This window comes from Miscanthus floridulus, chromosome 6 (assembly GCF_019320115.1).
Source record: "Miscanthus floridulus cultivar M001 chromosome 6, ASM1932011v1, whole genome shotgun sequence".
Classification (NCBI taxonomy): Eukaryota; Viridiplantae; Streptophyta; class Magnoliopsida; order Poales; family Poaceae; genus Miscanthus; species Miscanthus floridulus.
The window spans coordinates 48,655,947-48,677,167 of NC_089585.1; the positions used below are offsets into that span (position 1 = coordinate 48,655,947).

At 43.7% G+C, this 21,221-nt stretch overlaps 1 pseudogene; it reads left to right on the forward strand.

Moving 5' to 3' along the window:
* The first annotated feature begins 5,453 nt into the window (after window positions 1-5,453).
* LOC136460581 (endochitinase A-like) lies at window positions 5,454-7,555 on the forward strand (annotated as a pseudogene).
* Window positions 7,556-21,221: the final 13,666 nt, after the last annotated feature.

Here is a 21,221-nt window from a genome sequence, read left to right on the forward strand (position 1 = left end):
CTTTTTATTTGCAAAAAGCATTAATAGAAGTACGTCCTTAAAATTAAGTTTAATTAGCAGTCCTGATTACTTCATTTGCTAACCATTCTAGGTGAGCACCTGTTCTACTTTCAAGCAAGGGTTGAGCAATCAGAACTATTTTACCATCATTCATCTTCCAGTTCTTACAACAGTGCTAGACCATAGCCAAGTCGTACCGTCTCACAGAAACTATGATTCGTGAACCAATGTATCCCAGCTGGGTACCCCGAAACACACGCCCTGTTTATATCCTAGGCACAAACAAGACCAACCCATTTTACTCCTATCATTAGGTCTAGGTTCCCCTCTAAACTTGGACTCCGAGCCCCCATACTTGAGACCCGGTCTCAATGTGGTGCTTAGACCTTCACCTTTCCCCGTCTCCAATTAGTCGGTCCAAAAAGAGCTGAAACCCACGACAAGAGCGCAACGAGCCTTCCCGCTCCCATAAGCAAGTATGTGCTTAGGATAATAAGTCTATGACCTGACTACCATCTATAGCAACAGATGGTCCTTAATCGATATGGACAGGGAAAACAGTGTAACCAAGCTAAGCTCCGTTGGCCGCGGGACACAACCTGTTAAACCCCACCAATACCCATACCATATCCCTGCCCTGTCTCTATTTTTCCTTTCGTCATTTTATCATGAGAGTAATTATAATAATCATCTATTGTGAGTAATGACAGGTTATAGATATATCTATGCATAGATATACCTAAGCATAGCAACTACTCGAACCTGCACTAGTAAGACTCTTAGGACAGATATATCTATGCATGTGGTTTTCATAAAAATGCCTATAATGTAAATGCACATCACATATATGTATTTAGTGATTATAAAAAATAAGGGTAATGAATCGGGGCTTGTCTTGGGCAGGCGTGGTGTCAGCTGAGTCAGTTAGTGATGGCTCTGAGATCTCCTGCACGAGAATCTCCTCCTCGATGATCTCCTCGAACTCGTGATCGCTGGTGGTCACGATCTTCGCCAACTCGTTCTCTACATGCATGCGATGATAATACAACACTTAGCATTTAGGCAACAACAACTCCTAAACTAAGAATACTCATAGTAAGCTATTAAGCTAGCTCTAATGACTAAGGTACTAAGCTAACTATCATCTTTACCAAGCAAAGTGTTGGGTTCAACTAACAAACACCTAGCTTTACAAATGAAGGATATATCTTTGTTTCTACTAATGATTTAATGTATATTTAAAACAAAGAGCATTTAAATACCCTAATGCTTAGTCTATTCTAAAGCTACAAAAATTACAGTGAGCACATAATAATACAATGAAGCTACCATAAAAATTTCAGGACTAAAGCTATCACCATTTACCACAAAAATTCCTACAATATTTAACCTAATAATATTAAGCACTCTCAAATGATTTAATAGCCCCTGGTATCAACATGTATATATATGAACTAAATACACTAACAGATAGAGCACAATTTTATGAACCTAACAAAATTTGTTTCACAATTTTTGGACACCTACATGATTTTATATGATTTACAAAAGATCAGCTCAAAAATTAAATTAGAAAACTATTTCTAATTCCTTATGAAAAAGAAAAATGAATTCTCCCGCGTGGCCCACACGCACGGCTCATGCAACACAGCACGCGGTGGCCCACGGTGTGGCCCACACGAGGACGGCCCATGCCGAGGAATCCCGCGCGCGTCGATGACTTTGTAAAAGAGACCTCGAACTCCTCTTAATTTACAATTAAGTACTAACACTATTTTCTCCTCTCTCAGAGCTTCTCACTTAACCCCTATCTTTTCTAGAATTCCCCCGTGCGCACCCCCGGCAACTCAGTGCATAGGCGGCACAGCGAGTGGCGGCACTAAGCGCCTACGTCGGCCACCTAGGACCTACGCTGGGACCTAACGACGGAGCACCACGGTGGCACAGTCACGTCAGCGACGACGGGGAGGTGGTAGCGGTTTGGCTAAGGCGCGCAGGGTGAAGAGGGAGTCAAGGCTATGCTAGTGGTGCAGGTGAATTGGTTCAGAAGGAATGGTAGGTGGGTTGCCCACATCCACATCCAGTCGCGGCCTTATCGACACGACGGCAGGAGAAACTCCAAAATTGGAGCTTGGCCGTGTGCGCATTAAGGCTGGGTGGGGTCGGGTAGCGAGAGGACATGATGATGAAGCTGTGGATGCGATGAATTGAATGGAGGTGATCGTTCATAGGGTAATTTGATGGCGCGGCTCGACGACGGCAGCAGAGGGAGAAAGAGAAAAAGAGAGGGACGGGGCACGGTAGGTGGGCTTGGCTCATCCTCGCCTTGGCAGAACACGGTCGATGTGATCGTGGAGGCCCACACGTAGGCGCTAGCAGACAGACGCGTGCATTCGTGACCGGCGTGGCCTGCGCGCCATAGTGCCATTAGTGACAAGGCGACGGACGAGCCCGACCACGTGCGCGGGAGATGCGGCAACGCACTAGGCCGACAGTGGCGCAGAGATGCAGAGTGAGGCACGGACATGATGGCGAGGCGACGGCACCGGCAGCGGACTGCGGCGAGGCACGGGGCGAGTCACAGTGTGGCAACGCGGTGGGGCCGGCGGCAGCACCGCCCAACTTTGCAAGCAGCAACGGCTCTGCGCGCCAGGAGCCAGCAGGTGGCCAGGCCATAGCCAGGCCAGAGCAGCCATGGCCGGCCACGCACGGCAGTGTGCGTGCGCGCGGAACTGCCAGCGTAGCGACGCTGGATGCCCGAGTGTGGTGACCGCGCCCACGTGGCCAAGCAGCCCGAAAACCGTATCATGCACGAATTTTAAAGCGCCTATAAAAACTAAACGGTTGCTTTTGGACCTTAATCCATCTTCACCATACTCAAGATGACATATGAGGCTACCAAATCGAGCTATAATACTACAACACTCCTTAACCTAATCTCTCAAAATAATTTGCTAAACATAGCAATGTCTAGTTGTTGACAAAAAATTTTTCTAAGTTTTGAGCTAAACTTGATTTCAATTTGCCATTTCTAGGCTAGTAGAAATATTAGCTAGTAATATCATTTTTCGACATCAAGTATTTCACTGTCATCTATAAAGTTTTATACTTCAAACTTTATTTAAGTATCACACACATGTTCTATATTATTTTTATTCAATAAAAATTAGTTTTAAACCCTATTTGATATACATGAGCTATTGAATCAACTTTCGTTTAGCATTTTTATTGATCATTTTAAGTTATAAGAAATTTTTCTACACATTCTATCACATGCATTAACACATAAACATGATGCTCATGACATGTTTTAGTAAATGATTTAGGGTGTAACACCGAGAGTGTTACAAAATATGACGTTTCTTTAGAGAATCTGGATCCAAAATGTTTCTACAAGGATTTGAATGTCTATCAAACATACTTGTGTTTCTGTGCGGACTATAATGTCATTCCAATCTAAATGCTAGAAATACCCAAATCACCCCCACTAGGTACAAAAACCTCTCAACGTTATCCTCTACTAAGCATAATTATTGTTTTCAATATATCAAAAATACAAGGCACACACATCATGCTATTTATTTTGCCATTCCATCATCTTATAATTCAATCTATCCTATTAATTTTTTGTTGGATGCTTGCATTAGCCTATCTGATTTCGAACCGACCTAAGAATAACATTCGTTGCAGTGGCTCTATCTAGTTCGTAGTGATGTGGATATATAAGTTGTCTTGTGGTGTGTGTGTCTCTATCACGCTTACGCTACGAGATTATGATGTTATTTTGCTGCGCTACCCTGACACCCCAAACCATTATTCAGCATGTGCGTGTAGCGATGCCAGCCAACACCCATGCGCATGTGTCGACACGCGTTTGGATCAAAGCCAACATCATCTTCTTCCTCCCGTTCGGATTACGAGAGGGAGGGGGTGCTAGTGGCGGCGGCGATAGAGGGTTTGGAATAGTACGGCATGCAAGCTCGCTGATGCACCATTGACCGTGATTGAGGCTAGCGGCGATGGGACAATGAGTAATAGAGTTAGCGATTTGGGTTTTGGTGGCTTAGAAATGACTCTAATGCTAGACGGTTCTAGAGTGAAGGCTGGAGAAATGGAGATAGGAGATAAAAGTTACTAATAGTAATGTTAGATATGTACTGAATATATATGAGTATAGTTTGCTTACACTACGACTTGAATTATATTATGAGCTAGGTTAGAGTTGGAGTCAGACTATGTATATATCCTAGACAACCATAAATATGAAGCAACCCTTGTTGTAACTATGGGAAGACTTGACGATTGGTTTGGACGGTGGCAAGGACACATGAATGTTGATGTACCCGCTGTTTTATAGGGAGGAGCAACTGTGGTAATGTCTTGAGGATTCTCAGCCATTGTACAGTGTTTTTCGCTCACAATAAATTAGCGAACAAGTACTTTTCAGCTTGACTTTTCAGCTAAACGAACAGGACCGTAGACACATCACTGAACCTCATTAAAAACATCGTGTCTTTTGTCATTCTCACTTGTATATTTTCTCCTATGGTGTTTATATTTTTGTGTTCTTTGGTTAGTATCCCTGTTTGGATCTTAGATTAACCATGCACTCTAACAAAGTGGTACCTGAGCCAGAGTCATAAAATTAAAGAACATTTCATGAAGGTGAGATAGATATGTCGCACACCGTGCAATGCACGGGTGTGTCCGGGAAAGGACATGGCACAATGTAGAGCATTGCAGCGATCGACGACTCAATCGTTAGAGTTGAAAAATTCGAGCGGGTGGCTTGAATCTTTCAATGGGCTGCAATAGATACTGATGTGTCCAGACATGGAGATCAGGTTGATGGCGGTTGGTGGCTGTTGTTGGATAGAGGTCGGTCAGTGCTCATGCATGATGACTAGTTTCAATAGTGTGGTTGGAGGATGTCATGGAAGAAGATGGTGGTTTTAACTCGAAAACAAACTCGTGGACAGATTAACGGGTGGTCCATTCCATGAGAATAAACCTAGTAGATAGAAAATAATGAGAAAATTAATTTACTGCAAATAGAATTTTACAAGCTAACGTTGATTAGTAGGATTGTAAGAAGGAATAATGTAGGCATGTAGGCAATGGAAAAGGACGATGCGAATTTGGCACCAATTTAATCTAGCCCTACACGGGGGCGCGATCCAAATGCAGTATATGTCTCGCGGCTACTTGCAGGTACGTGTTTAGTTCTTTCCGCGAGGAGGTATGTGTTGACTGACATGCTCGAAGTTCAAGCTACACTACAAGTACAATAAAATATGATTGTTTGGAGGTAAGTCGCATCATGCCATACATCAAGAAGACGCACGCCTTGATTGCATCGGTCTCTAGCTATCTATATAAAGGCCATCAGCATGCCATTGCACTGTCGAGGAATAACCACAGCTGACAGCATACAGCTGAAAGGGTCTGCCCATATGGCGAACTCACCAACGCCGCCTGCCATGATCCCGACGGCGGTCTTGGCTATCGGGCTAGCATTCCTGATCTGCGCCGGCAGGCCCACGGCCGCACAGGACTGTGGCTACCTGCCAGGCTTTTGCTGCAGCAAGTTCGGTTACTGCGGCAAGACCAGCGCCTACTGCGGCGAGGGGTGCAAGTCGGGCCCGTGCTGGGGCTCAGGAGGAGGCCGCAGCGCGTCCGTGGCGAGCGTCGTCACTAATCTTTTTCAAATGGGCCGCCCGGCACGGCACGGCACGGGCACGGCACAGCGAGGCACGGCACTATGCGGCACTGGTGGCCCGCCGTGCCGTGCCGGTTAGTGCCACCGTGCCTAAGTGGCTAGCCTAGGCACGGCACTATGGAGGGGAAACTGTGCCGTGCCGTGCCAGCAGGCACGGTGGCACGCCAGTGCCCGTGCCGGCCCAGGCACTGACACATTTTTAACCTAAGTCGTCGTCTTCGTCTACCTCCTCGTCGCCCATGTCGTCGTCTTCGTCTTCTCCAGGGAGCTCGCGCTAACCTCTCGGACTCCTCATGGTACGCAGACAAGGCAGCCTTGACTGTCTCTTCAGAGGGGGGCCGGGGAGGCATCACCACTGGCCTGAAACGGCTGCACAAGTGCACATGAGCAAGAAGAAGTAGATCATTAGATCAAGATTCAAGAACAAGAAGAAGAAGACGGTCAAGATCAAGAACTAAAGAAATAACAAGAACGGTTAGGGTTAGGGTTTACTGTGGATTCTTACCTCAACGACGCCGGCGACGTAGACGGAGCTCGGAGCAGCTGCGAATCAGCGGATCTGAAGAAAGAAGAAGAAAAAGATCACGAAGAGAAAGCATCTTTCGTGCCGGAGCTGCCGGAGGGCGAGAAGAAGAAGAAGATGAGTGCGCTTACCTGCATCTTCGGAGCCCCGGAGCTGCCGTAGGGCGAGAAGAAGAGGTGGGGACGGCGGCGCGTCGCCGTCGCCCGTCGGAGTCGTCCCGCGCCGTTGGAATCGGAGAGGAGAGCCAGAGAGAGCGAGAGGAGAGCGCGGCGGGGGAGGGCGAGAATGATTTAGGGTTTGGGGTGCGAGGGGGAGCCGGCCGACGACGTTGCTTATATACACCCCCACCCCAACGGCGGAATCCAACGGCTAGAATCGCAGGGGTCGGGGGATCCAACGACCATGATGGCTCGAAGCCGTGCCGATGTCGGGCCAGGCCTTTTTTCGTGCCATGCCTCGTGCTGGCCCATGGGCCGAATGTGCGGCCCAGGCACGGGCACGATGCCTAGCGGGCCGGGCCGGGCTAGTGCTGTGCTTTTTAGGGTCGTGCCCGTGTCGGCCCATCGGGCCTGGCCCATTTGAAAAACTATAGTCGTCACCGAGACCTTCAACGGCATCAAGTCCCATGGCGGGAGTGCGAGGGCATAGGCTTCTACACGCGAAGCGCGTTCCTCAAGGCCGTCGCCGCGTACCCGGGCTTCGCGCATGGTGGCTCGGAGGTCGAGCGCAAGCGCGAGATTGCCGCCTTCTTCGCGCATGTCACGCACGAGACCGGGCGTAAGTTGTGGATTCCTGAGGCATCTAAACGCTTGTTTGCTGGCTGCACTCTTTTCGTATCCGGCCGCCTACTAGTCTCTTGATGCATGAGAGTTGTGTTTGCATGTATGTGCGTCCATGACAACAGATTTATGCTACATCAACGAGATCGACGTGGCGAAATACTGCGACTGGAAGAGTGAGAAGCAGTGGCCGTGCTACCCGGCGCAGGGGTACTATGGGCGTGGCCCGCTGCAGCTGTCGTGGAACTACAATTACGGGCCGGCGGGGAGGAGCCTCGGCTTCGACGGGCTGCGGGACCCGGACAGGGTGGCCCAGGACTCCGTGTTGTCGTTCAAGTCGGCGCTCTGGTACTGGATGGAAAACATGCACCAGCTCATGCCCCAGGGGTTCGGCGCCATCAGGGCAGAGCCATCAACGGCTTCGACGAGCGCCACGGTGGAAAGAACACAGCCGAAATGAAAGACCGCGTGCAATTCTACATAGAGTACTGCCACCATTTCGGCATTGACCCGGGGAGTGACCTCACTTGCTAGATGCTCAGTTCATCTATCTTGTGAACCTAGGAGAACATGTTGGATTACATCATGCATTGTTCGGCTCCTACTTCTTAGACCGTTTTATTACATAATTAATAAAAATAAACCGGTTTTATCTCTTGTATCCAAGAATCAGATTCGACCACTTATTACAATAGTTCCTGCTCAAAACTCAATTCTAAGGGCAACTTGAGTAGGGCCATTACTTAAGCCCTCATCCTACTTTTAAGGGCCAAGGGGCAAAAAAAGAAAAAACTCACTCCAGCATGGCCCCTACTCTGGCCCTCAAAAGTAGGAGGAAGCCCCTACTTTTCTCTGTTTTGACAGTTTTCAACATATATAATTGCAGATATCCACCAACATCAAGTACATTACAATATCAGAAACATTACAGTTGCACATCAAGTTCAGATCATTACATCCATCAAATATCGTCAACAGCCAGAGTCAGTATCATTACAGCCATCAAATATCCACGGTCTATATTTTACCGGCTGCTCAATCAATACAAATAAGGTTTTCCCAATTGCTTACTGCAGCTCGCATTTGGTTAAGCCCACCATTGCACGAAACCATAAAGTAACCACAGTTCCTGTACAGTCCTGGAAGGCATTGCCAACAAAATCAGTAGAAGGAAACACTAGAACATGCACAACAATAGCTATAATACTAGTCTGCATTGAGTACTTGAATAGCCACAAGAAAATCTTCTGGTACGTTAACTTTCTGTAGTCAATTTGAAGGGAACATCAACAGAAACATCAAAAAAATTCTAAGATGTACTAGAGCAATTATATTGTCAAAAACATTACTTTGCCAACTACCAAAAACATCAGTAGATCAATCGTGGGATGTGGTGGAGCAATTATAAACATAGTGCAACTACAATTATAATTACTGGGCAAATATGACAATGCACTTGCTGTTCAAAGAATAAAACCACCTGCAGTAGAACATCCTCCAAGATTCAATTGGACGTAGAAGGCCACATATTGGCCCCTACAATTAATTTCATCATTTCAGATATTTTAGTCACATACTCAAATTCTCAAGCATTTTATAAGAATCAACCTATATAAAAACAAAAGGGCAAAACATTCACTACCTGCATAAACACAGTGTACGTAGTAAGCACATTGGCAGATATCAGTAACAATTATAGAACTGAATAGAAAGCATTGGGCACAATCCAGTGAGCACTTATAGAAAGCATTACAAGACAGTGAGCACTTAAAAGTTAGAACTAGTAATTAAGAGTGAAGCACTGGGACACTAAGCAAAGCACTTATAAATAAATTAGCATTCAGCACAATACTAATCAATTTATCCATTGACTTAGCTATGCATTCCAGGAAAAAAAAGTTGTAGCTGTTTTTTTTTTCAGTTTCACTTAACACGTTCCATGAGAGCTGAGAACATAACCATGTGTTGATTTGAAAAAAGGATAAGGACACCAAAATATTATATACTGAACAACCATATTAGTAGATTCGAACCAGCCATATTAGTATATTTGTTAAACAATACAGTTGTCTAATATTGCCAAGTCAACTATCAACAAGTTTGCAGAACCACATGCACGTAGTAATAATAATAAAAAAAACTTGACCTGCGGGGGGTAAGACAGCCCCCGGCCGACATAGCCTGGTAGAGAAGATCTCTCACACAGATCAAGAAAACCCCTGAACCTCCGTCCCACCCTTACATGGGACCGTTCACCATGTGAGCTGGTTCGGAACCACCGTGCTTTGAGTGAGTCGGACGAGGGGGTTTTTTACCCAGGCCACGTAAATCCGCTCCCACTTGGGAGTAGAACCCGGGTCACTGGGGTGCCATCTGGCCGCTCTAGCCATTCGGCCAAGAGTCCGTTGGCATGCACGTAGTAATAGACCCTCACTATTTAATTTGCTTTTTGCATCTGTTAATAGCACAAAAAGAAAGCAGCCAGCTTACCCTGCTGTTCTGGATGGATTGGCTCCCATGCTGATACTACAGAAGAATTGAAAAAGAGAAAGAACGTCAGTGCTTAAGATCCCAAGCTGATCCAAATTTATAGCAGCACCAATGCACAGAATAGAGCTACAGAAAATCTTAACAGCAAAAATACACAGCAAGACAATTTAGATTTGAAAATACAAATAAATGTTATTAGATAAGGATAGAATGCATGAGAAAAGAATTCTTTTCTGCACAGCAAATAAATCTATTGAGTGTGTAACATGATACAAAATTCTAAATCCAGGCAGCCAATCACAACAGGCCAGAGGCACAACAGACCAACATAAGTAGTCAGGTTTAAAGCTCTTTTTATATATTGTACTAAATTAGTGGTGACTAGCACCACATCATACAGTTTAAATCAAACCACTGGTAGAGAACCGAGCTTTACTCCCGGTGGGGAACCCCCTCTAGTCCCGGTTCTCCACCCGGGAGCAAGCATCCGGGACTAAAGGGGGGGTCCTTTAGTCCCGGGTCAGGAACCGGGACTAAAGGAGGACCTTTAGTCCCGGTGGGTAACACCAACCGGGACTAAAGGTGCCTCCTGACATGCCACGATGGCCGGCACCTTTAGTCCCGGTTGGTAATACGAACCGGGACTAAAGTTTTTTTTCTTTTTTCTTTTCTTTTCATTTTTTTGTTTTCTTTTCAAAATAGGTTTTCGAAGTCGTATTGTACGCTGCTAATTATACATTTATACGCGCATATAGTATGTTTCGGTTCAAGCACAATGAACGTATTAAATCACACAATTCAAGCATATATATATATATATATATATATATATATATATATATATATATATATATATATATATGCATGCATGCATCATATATATATTTACATGCATGCATGCATATGTGTATTTTACATTATATTATTTCATGTGCATATATTACAAAAGATTGCATTATAGTTGTTGTGACATAACAAGTTTCTTCTCATGCTCTAGCTTGGCTTCAATGGCAGTGTTGGGTCGAAGTAGAACTCGCCCTTGGAATCGATGACCTGCTCATTAAAAAATCCGGCTATAGACTCTTGAATTGCTTTGATTTGGTCTTGTCGTATGACCTTTTCCTCCAACCATCGAGTCTACAGGTTTCAATTAAAGGAAAATAAATTAATATATGTACATATATATATATATAAAGACATAGTAACACAATCAATAATAATAATTAAATGAATATATAGTGTATTTTTAACGTACTTTGAGTCTCTCTGTAGGAGTTCTTTGGGAGAGCACCTTGATAAACTTGCAAACATAGTAACCACAGTAGTTGTTCCCCTGTTCCTGCCTCAGACACCACTTTACGAGAAAAAGATTTATCATCCAATCTGGTGATCCGGTGAAAGCTATATGTTTAATTAATAAAGATGATGCGATTCAGGGGACTTACTTTCAATGGGATTACATTCAGTGGCGCTTTGCATTTTTCCATGTGTTGCTTCTCAATAAAGGTTTTCCAAACACTGCCCAATAAAAAATTTGCCACGTCATCAGATATAGTTAATCATCATGTTTGTGTGTATATATAGTTGCTAGAGATCCCGAAATTACCTTTGGATAATATCTATCATATCTTGGTAGTCTTGTTGTGGTTTTCTCATCGAGTCATAGATTATCAAGTGACTTTTCACCAGATCGATGTCCATCAATATCCAGTGATTGCTGCATGTGTTTATAGGATATAACGCATAACACTCATTAATTAACTAGAATCAACATATGAGCCATTAAGGCTATGATCGACATGATTAACACTCACTTGAAGTTATAGGGAAAGAGTATATCCTTCTTGTGGCGTTGGTTCACTAAGAAGTTCATGAGGTTACTCTCTGACTCAGACTTCCAATTAGTCATTGGAGTAATTGGGTCTTTGAATACTATATGGGGATCAACAAAACCAATTTCATTGCAGCCTTCCTTTCTGAGCTCTGTCATTATAAATCTACATATATATAGTACTTGTTAGGATAATTTATATGCATATACACACATATGATGAGTTTAATAATAGATCGAAAGAATTATTACTTACAGGCAATAGCAGCTAATGATAACTTTGTCCAGAGAGGTCAGGTGGCATAGTTGATGAAATTCTACAAAGTCAACATACATAACATCATCGCCACGGAACCAATGTTCGTCTCTAATTCTGACACCAACGCAGAAGTCTCCACTGGTAGACGCCTGCATGTACCACTTGTTTAGCAGGTACATTTGCGTCCCCAGATCAGATAAGGCTTGAGGGTTGTATAGACTCTGGCCTAGTACAAATTTTTTCTTCCAAATATCAACCTCCGCCGCACTCTCAATGTTTCCATCACCAAACATCTGGTAAAGGTCGAGACCAGTCTCATCAAGAAATTCACCAAGGTGATCCAAATCGACATCCGGAGGTATGTTTGCCTGATGCATTAATCCTAAATTCGAACCATATTTATTACCAACAACTAGCGGGGGGATTGATTGGTGCGCTTGTTGTCCGAGTTGGGCAACTCCTTTCCCTGCCCGCTTCTTTTTCTGTGCCGCCTCAATTGACTTGGTGAGAGTGCGGTCATAGTCTGATAACGTTGATTTGGACGGCTTACGAGATTCCCGCTGTTGTTGCTGGTAAGAAGTCACCTTTTTTCTTAAAATATCCGGAACTACGAAGAAGTACGGTTTCTCCGGGTTTCTCCTTGCTTCTTGATTCATTTTAAGTTTGTCATAGAATCTAGACATGTCTTTTTTATATGCATCAGTTCCTTCTTCCTTCTCTTCAGATATTATTTTGGGAATAGCCCTTGGTTTCACGGTGGCTTTCTTTGCAGGCGGGGACTGGTTCTTCGTTTGAGGGGCTGGCCTCTTGCTAGGCTTCTTGGTAGGCGGGGGCGGGGGAGGCGTTGGAGACCTCCTTGGAGGTGTTGGCAGCGGCGTTGGAGACCTCCTTGGAGGTGGCGGCTGCGGCGTTGGAGACCTCCTTGGAGAGGGTGTGGATGCAGCCTCGTCTTCCAACACAATGTCATCGTACAGAGCACTATGATGATCTGGCGATTGAACAATTGGATTTAGGTTGGGGGAGGATCTGCTACAAAAAAAGGAATGACATATTATTATGAGCAGATTGTTAATTATTTAAGCCAATACAAATTAATAATGTAGTGTTTTCATCCGCACGTACCTATGGTGAGGTAGTTCAGGAGGAGGTGGAGCCGACATCCCTGGAATGATGATGTAGCGCTTGCGCCATAGAATGAATGTCTTCTCCGCTTCTCCTAGAGTCTTCTCGCCATCACCTCCAGGAATGTCAAGAGGCAAATCACTAAAACCTTTTTCAGCTTTATCTACCGAGATGGTAGCATATCCTTCTTGGATTATATTCCCATGAATCCTTGGTGTCTTGGTTCGGTCGATAGGATTAACAAGACCGATAGCCACCTTGATTGTGGAATTCTCCTTCGGAATGTGTAGCTCACACGTTGTACAAGGTTCAGTGACATCATCCATAGGGAAGCGCAGTCCTGTGTCCCCTTGATTTGGTATCTCCGTGGAAGCGCAGCTGCTTTTCAACTGAACAGATTGGCTAATGTTGATTCCTGGCTCTGATGCCTGCTTGCTTGCACTCACTGCTATTTGCACTTGCCTTTTGATTTCCTCCTGCAGTCTCGCTTCAAGGTTTTTTCCCGCTCCTGTGCTTCACGCACCGCTTCCTCCAACCTCTGGAGCCGCTGTGCCTCTTCTTCCTTCTTTCTCTGGCGACTTCTATAGGAAGGTCTGTCCTGAGGGAATCCATGCTCCCACGAGACACTTCCTTTGCCTCTAGTTCGGCCACCATGTTCAATAGTCCCGATGGCGTATGTCAGCTCATCCTTCTCTCTGTTGGGCCTGAACGCACCACTAGCAGTAGCTCTCTGAGCATAAAACAATCTTTTTGCTGCTTCTTGCAGTCTTGCGCCATAAACGCACTTCCCTGTCTCCTGGTCTAGTGTTCCCCCATGAGCGAAAAACCAATTCTTTGCACGTTCTCCCCACTCGAGTGATTCTGGTCTGATACCCTTGGCAAGAAGGTCTGCTTCCATTTTGTTCCACTTCTTAATGGCAGTCGGGTAGCCACCTGATCCCAAGGTATGGTGGTATGTCTTCTGTTGGGCATTACGTTGGTTCTTTATCACCCGACTCACACCCTCTTCCGAAGTCTTGTACTGTACAAACTCATCCCAATAGGGCCTCTGCTTTGAGATCGGGCCTGGGACAGTAAAATCTGGTGCTATGTTCTTCTCGACATACGTCGTGTATAGGTGTTTCTTCCAAGTCTGAAACTGGGTGGCCATCTTCTTCATTGCCCAATCCCTAACTCGCTCCTTCAATTCATCACCATCTATTATATCATCATAACCATCTGTTTGGAGCGTGAAATGTACCAAGACATCATTCCAAATTAATGCCTTGTCACGATCGGAGACAAAACTGATATGAGGAGCATTGGTCTTCTTCTTCCATTCACGGGTACTAATCGGGAGCCGGTCCCGTACAAGGTAACCACAGTGGTGCACAAATTTCATTTTATTCGGCCCCCCGGTTCTCCTGTATCCACATTGAACTCCGAGATGATGAAGCGACCCTCCAATGGCTTTTTGGGACCTCGAACATTTTTACTCTTCGTTGTAGTTGTTGATGTCGATCCAGAGGGCTACAAAACATAAACATTATTTTTAATGTCATGAGCACACATAAGACATATGATAATATATATATATAGCTAATAATAAAAAATATATACTTGGCCAATATGTTGTTGCTCATTTTGTTCAAGAGCTAAGTACTGACTCCCGTCATCTACATCCTCTTGCACGTTATTTTTAGCACCATCATCGCCGGCAACTTGAGTGCCAGTGTTGATCAAATTCATCATCAACTCCTCCTCATCCATATTTCTCGGGTCGGCCATCTAGCTTCAAAAAACAAAACCAATATATAGTACGTCAAATCTTTGCTTATTACATGCGTAAAATCTACAAACAATATGCATTATTAAATCTTGCCCCTCGATCACGGACGCAATTCGCCACACTAGGACGAACTACGTCGGTACTAGGGCGAATTAGGGCACGAGAAAGGGCGGTGTGACAAGAGTGGCGGTGCTCCACTCCGCCGTATATATGTCTGTACACATGGGTGAACGAGGGCGGCGGTGCTCCGCCGTATACATAGAAACGCATGGACGAAATGCATATGAATACAAATGACGTATATATACGTGTCGACGCGGTGGCCGGTGTGCTGACGACGATGACGTGAGGCGGGCCGGCGTGCTGACGACGGCGACGACGTGAGGCGGGCCGGGGCGGTGTCGGTGCGTGATGTTGTGATCCTATGTACCATGTGAACCATGTAGTCATTCATCATATGAGAAAATTCTATGTTAATAATGTAAGTATAAGTCATTATGAAATGTAAGTATATGTGTCTTATTGCTCATATAACCATTACTATTTCCGAAATGATAAGAATTTATTTTCTTCTTCTACAGGCGATCTCTGATGCTATGATATAAAGTTTGAAGATAGTCTTCCCGGAAAAAAATATGTAATGCTCATATTACTTTAGCAACATTAATATATTATATCTGTATATTCAAAGTTCACAAATGAAGAAACATTGAAGTTTTCCTTCATTTGTCTGTAGCCATGCATGCAAGTCCAACAAAAACTGCTAACATCATCACATGTGATATTTTTGATAAACTAAAAAACACTTAGTTTACAAACTGGGTATCAAAATTGAGTTCCTATTTGACCATTATATATCCTACAACAAATCCTTCAAAAAAAGACCCTACATGAATATATTTGGATAAAATTTCGTTAACAAACATTGATCTATGAAGATAGAAAAAATTCTTCTATTGAAATTGCATCTTGAAATAATGGCATATCATATAGTGATGAATATATGGCGGTTGATGGGCTGGATCATTTTCAGCTTTAGTGACAACGACAATGGTTGCCATCCTGAGGAGTTTGTAACGAAAGTTCATTAGCGAATGGTTCGTAGCGTTGTTTCCAAATAATATATAGCGTGTTTATTATACAAGCCATGGATTTACATCGATCTAATTAATTTCTAAAGTAATTTCATTGGTGATCCTTAATTATACTTGTCATGAGTTCAGGTCCCAGTGATCTTAAAATGTATTTTTGTACCATAAAATGTAGTTTTTGACACTCTAATTAAACTTGCTAATTTATCCATATAATATCCAAATATTCAAAACTTGCCTTAAGATATGTTTTTATTTAAAATCATTTAGAGTTCCAAATATTCATTTTTAGTTTCTAGATTTTGTGATTCAAAATTTGGAATTTTCAATCGACCTCGACCGTTGACATGGCTTACACCAAAGTTGTAGTTTTCGACGTGATCTATAACTCGGCAGTGGAGGGCTCGGACGAATGTACAAAGAGATCGACGAATATATCACCTCGATCAAGCTCGGCAGTGTACTGGAGGGCCTCGGGCCGGCGCGGTGGGGCAACGCGCGGAGGAGGGGCACGGGCGCGCGCGGTGGAGGCCGCACGAGGAAGAAGACGGCGGCGCCGGTGTCACGGAAGGCGAACGGACGCGGCGCGAGGAAGAAGAGGGCGGCGGTGTTCGACGAGGAAGAAGACGAGCGGATCGATCTGCGCCAGGCGCTGGAGGTTATATAGCAGAGAGAATTACTCCCGGTGCCAGCCACCAACCGGGAGTAAAAACCCTTTACTCCCGGTGCGTATTACCAACCGGGAGTAAAGGTGCCTTTACTCCCGGTGCGTGTTACCAACCGGGAGTAAAGGTATACCTTTACTCCCGGTTGGTAACACGCACCGGGAGTAAAGGCTTTTTTTGGCGGGCCACGAAACTGCAGCCCACCTTTACTCCCGGGTGGGCTTCCCACCCGGGAGTAAATGTGGCCTGCAGTTTCGTTTCCCGCCTGTTTTAAGCAATAGTCTTGTTAAATACAATAGAAATGCAATAGTTTTTATTAAATACATAGTAAATTAAATAAAAGGCATAAAATTATTTTGTTAAAAATATGAATTTTATTTTTGTTTATTGCACATAGGAAAAATCGATAACCTAACTTTTTTTATTTTTTGTTAGAATTATAAAACAGAATGTAACTAATATTTATTATTTCGTTAATACAAAAATGTAGTGTTTAATTAAAATTATTAAAATTATTGGTTTTGGACAGAAAATTTGTTTTCACATCATTTTAACGTTAATATTTTAATTTTTCATCACTCAGTATCCTAATTTACCTTTTTGAGAGAGAAATCCCACCAAATCAAACATTGATTTAATTTCAAACATGACATAATAAACATCTGAATTCACAATTATTACATAATATCTCAAACACACACTATATTAAATCACTATATCATCAAGTGGGCACAGCAGTGAACTTCTTCTTTACGTATGTCCCTTGGTTATGATCGCTTCATAACCATGGAGTGTCCTCATCATTTACCAAGATGCTAGGGTCTTTGTTCACTTTGAAGGGCGGAATTCAGTCATCCTTTTCATATTCTTCTGACATGTCCGACTTGTCCTCAATTCCCACGATGACTCTTTTCCCTGAAAGAACTATGTGGCGCTTTGGCTCTTTGGTTGAGTCATTATCGTTTTTCCCTCTTTTTGGTTTGGTAGACATATCATTGACATAGAACACCTGATTCACATCCTTGGCAAGGACGAATGGTTCGTCTTTGTACCCAATATTACTAAGGTCTACTGTTGTCATTCCATACTCGTTGTCTACTGTTACCCCGCCTCCGGTCACCTTGACCCATTGGCACTTGAACAATGGGATCTTCAAAGTAGGTGCATATTCTAGTTCCCATATTTCATCTATGCGTCCATAATATGTCTGCTTATTCCCATTCAGGTCTGTGGCATCTATGCGGACACCACTGTTTTGGTTGGTACTCTTTTTATCTTGGGCTACTGTGTAGAATATGTTCCCATTTATCTCGTACCCTTTGTATGTGACGATATGCCATGATGGTTGCATAGCCAATAAATACAGTTGCTCATGGATGCTCTCATCACCTTGACATTTTTTTCGCAACCAACCGCCGAAAGTTTCCATGTGCTTATGCGTAATCCAAGCTTCAGTCTTCCCTGGAAACTCGGATCGTAAGAGATCCTTGTGTGTCTCAATATACGGATCTACCAAAGAGGAGTTCTGTAGAACTGTGTAGTGCGCTTTATTGAAATAATCATCATCCGTACCAATATATGTTTTCCTCCCTAGTGTCCCCTTTCCGCTTAGTCTCCCCTCATGTCTCGATTCAGGAACACCAATCGAGTCAAGGTCGGGAATAAAGTCAACACAGAACTCAATGACCTCTTCTGTTCCATAGCCCTTGGCGATGCTTCCTTCTGGGCGAGCACGGTTGTGAACATATTTCTTTAGGACTCCCATGAATCTCTCTAAGGGGAACATGTTGTGTAGGAACACAGGACCGAGAGTGAAAATCTCCTTGACTAGGTGAACTAGGAGGTGTGTCATAATATCAAAGAAGGAAGGAGGGAACACTAACTCAAAGCTGACGAGACATTGAACCACATCATTCTGTAGTTTAGCTAGATCAGTTGGATCAATTGCCTTATGAGAAATTGCATTGAGGAATGCACATAGCTTTACGGTGGCTAGACGTACATTTGGAGGTAGAATTCCTCTTAATGCAACTGGAAGTAATTGCGTCATGAGAACGTGACAGTCATGGGACTTTAAGTTACAGAATTTCTTCTCTGGCACATTTATAATACCCTTTATATTCGAGGAGAATCCAGATGGTACCTTGATGTTGTTTAAGCATTCAAACATGATTTCCTTCTCCTCTTTGCTTAGAGTGTAGCTAGCAGGACGTAAGTAATGGCGTCCATCATCTGTCTTCTCTGGATGCAGGTTGTCTCTTTCTCTCAAACAACGCAGGTCCTGTCGTGCTTCAAATGTGTCCTTAGGCTTTCCATACACACCCATAAAGCCTAGCAGGTTCACACAAAGATTCTTCGTCAGGTGCATCACGTCGATCGAGCTACGGACCTCCAGGACTTGCCAATAGGGTAGGTCCCAAAATATGGACTTTTTCTTCCACATGGGTGCGTGACCGTTAGCGTCTTTCGGAATAGGTTGGCTTCCATGTCCTTTTCCAAAGACGACTTTCACATCATTGACCATATCGAGTACATCCTCACCGGTTCGGTTGCGAGGCTTGGTCAGGTGGTCTGCCTTCCCTTTAAAATGCTTACCTTTCTTTCTTACGGGGTGATTTGCAGGAAGAAATCGACGATGGCCAAGGTACACGACCTTTTGACATTTTTTCAAGAATACACCTCTAATATCACCGAAGCAGTGTGTGCATGCATTATATCCCTTGTTTGACTGTCCTGAAAGATTACTTAGAGCAGGCCAATCATTGATTGTTACGAACAACAATGCTCGCAGATCAAAGTGTTCCTGTTTGTACTCATCCCACACACGTACACCTTCTTTATTCCACAAAATGAGAAGTTCGTCAATAAGTGGTCTCAGGTACACATCGATGTCATTGCCAGGTTGCTTCGGGCCTTGGATGAGCACAGGCATCATAATGAACTTCCGCTTCATGCATAACCAAGGAGGAATGTTGTAGATACTTAGAGTAACAGGCCAAGTGCTATGAGTACTGTTCTGCTCTCCAAAAGGATTGATACCATCTGTACTTAAAGCAAACCTTAAGTTTCTTGTGTCATTTGCAAACTCCGAGAATTCTCTGTCGATTGCTCTCCACTGGGACCCATCAGCAGGGTGTCTCAACATATTGTCTACCTTACGGTCTTCTTTGTGCCATCGTAACAATTTTGCATGTTCTTTGTTTCTGAACAGACGTTTCAAGCGTGGTATTATAGGAGCATACCACATAACCTTGGCAGGGATTTTCTTACGCGGACGTTCGCCCTCAACATCACCAGGGTCATCTCGCCTGATCTTATACCGCGACGCATGGCATACCGGGCATGCATCCAATTTCTCGTACTCTTTGCCATGGTATAGGATGCAATCATTAGGACATGCATGTATCTTCTCTATTTCTAGCCCCATAGGACAGACAACTTGTTTTGCTTCGTAGGTAGTGGCGGGCAATTCATTGTACTTCGGAAGCATCTTCTTTTGGATTTTTAGTAACTCTCCAAATCCCTTGTCAGATACACCATTCTTTGCCTTCCATTGCAGCAATTCTAGTGTGGTTCCCAATTTTTTCTGCCCTACATCACAAGTTGGGTACAACAATTTCTTGTGATCTTCTAGCATCCGCTCGAACTTGATCTTCTCCTTTTCACTTTCACATTCTCTTTGTGCATCACGAATGACCTAACAAAGATCATCAGCCGGCTCATCTTCTGCGGCTACCTCTTCTTCAGCTTCTCCCATTGCAGTATCATTGAAGCACGCACCATCAGGAATAATATCATTGTCGTCCCATTGTTCTTCTTCACCTTCTTCCATTACAACACCGGTTTCTCCGTGCTTTGCCCAACAAATATAGTTTGGCATGAAACCCGACTTGAACAAGTGTGAATGAAGAGTCCTTGAGCAAGGATATTCCACCGTATTCTTACATATGGCACATGGGTAGCACATGAAACCGTCGCGTTTGTTTGCCTCGGCCGCACGTAACAAAGAATGCACGCCGTCAATGAACTCTTGGGAGCGGCGATCAGCATTATACATCCAATAACGGCTCATCTGCATTACATGACATAAATATCATATTAAAACCTAGATCATAATTAATTATTTATACAACATGCGTGCCACCACAAAAGATACAAATTTATGAAAGCATCGCTACAATATAGACAATCCCAACTACCACTAAAAGAACTAAAGCTAAAATACATTTCAGGAGCACAAGGATTTCGCGACCAATCTCAACTAAAACAGACAGATCCCCCGATTGTGCAACATCTTTGGGCTTCTTCGGCTGGATCACTGCCTCATTAGCCGCCGTATCTGCCTGTTATGCAAGATATTTTTGCACGAGTTCAACATACTCTTCCTCCCAGTAGAAGCCTGAACATCGTCCACTGCCATCCCACTGAAATTAAAACAAAAAATTAGAACTTTAATCACAACCATCATGAAAATAGGTATAAACTAACCATAATCATTAAATACGATAAAATAACTCACATTGCGATCCGGACACTTGTAGAAGATACGATCCTTGTTGGGACCCTCCTTCTTCACTCGGTACTCCATCACAATCTTCGTCTCATCACGACACTTGCCGCATGAAATGAGAGGAAGGCCCGGCTTAAGTCGCTTTGGAAACCCATGAGAGGCCGAGGACCCGGAAGCAGTTGCCATCTACTCTCTATACTCATTTTTTAATACACTATAAATTTCTCCTTTTATAAACAAATAAAATTAACAAACTATAAAATTATCTAGATCTCTAAACAATGATATTTTTAATGGTCATTGTGTTCTCGTCTTTTACTGCGGCAGGTAAGTAATTCATATGATATTTCCGCAAATTAACAGAAGAATGGGAATGTACACACATAACAGACTACTACGTTTAGGTACGGTGATTGACAGACTACTGCGACGATATCGGGACATGTGAATAAATAACCATCCGT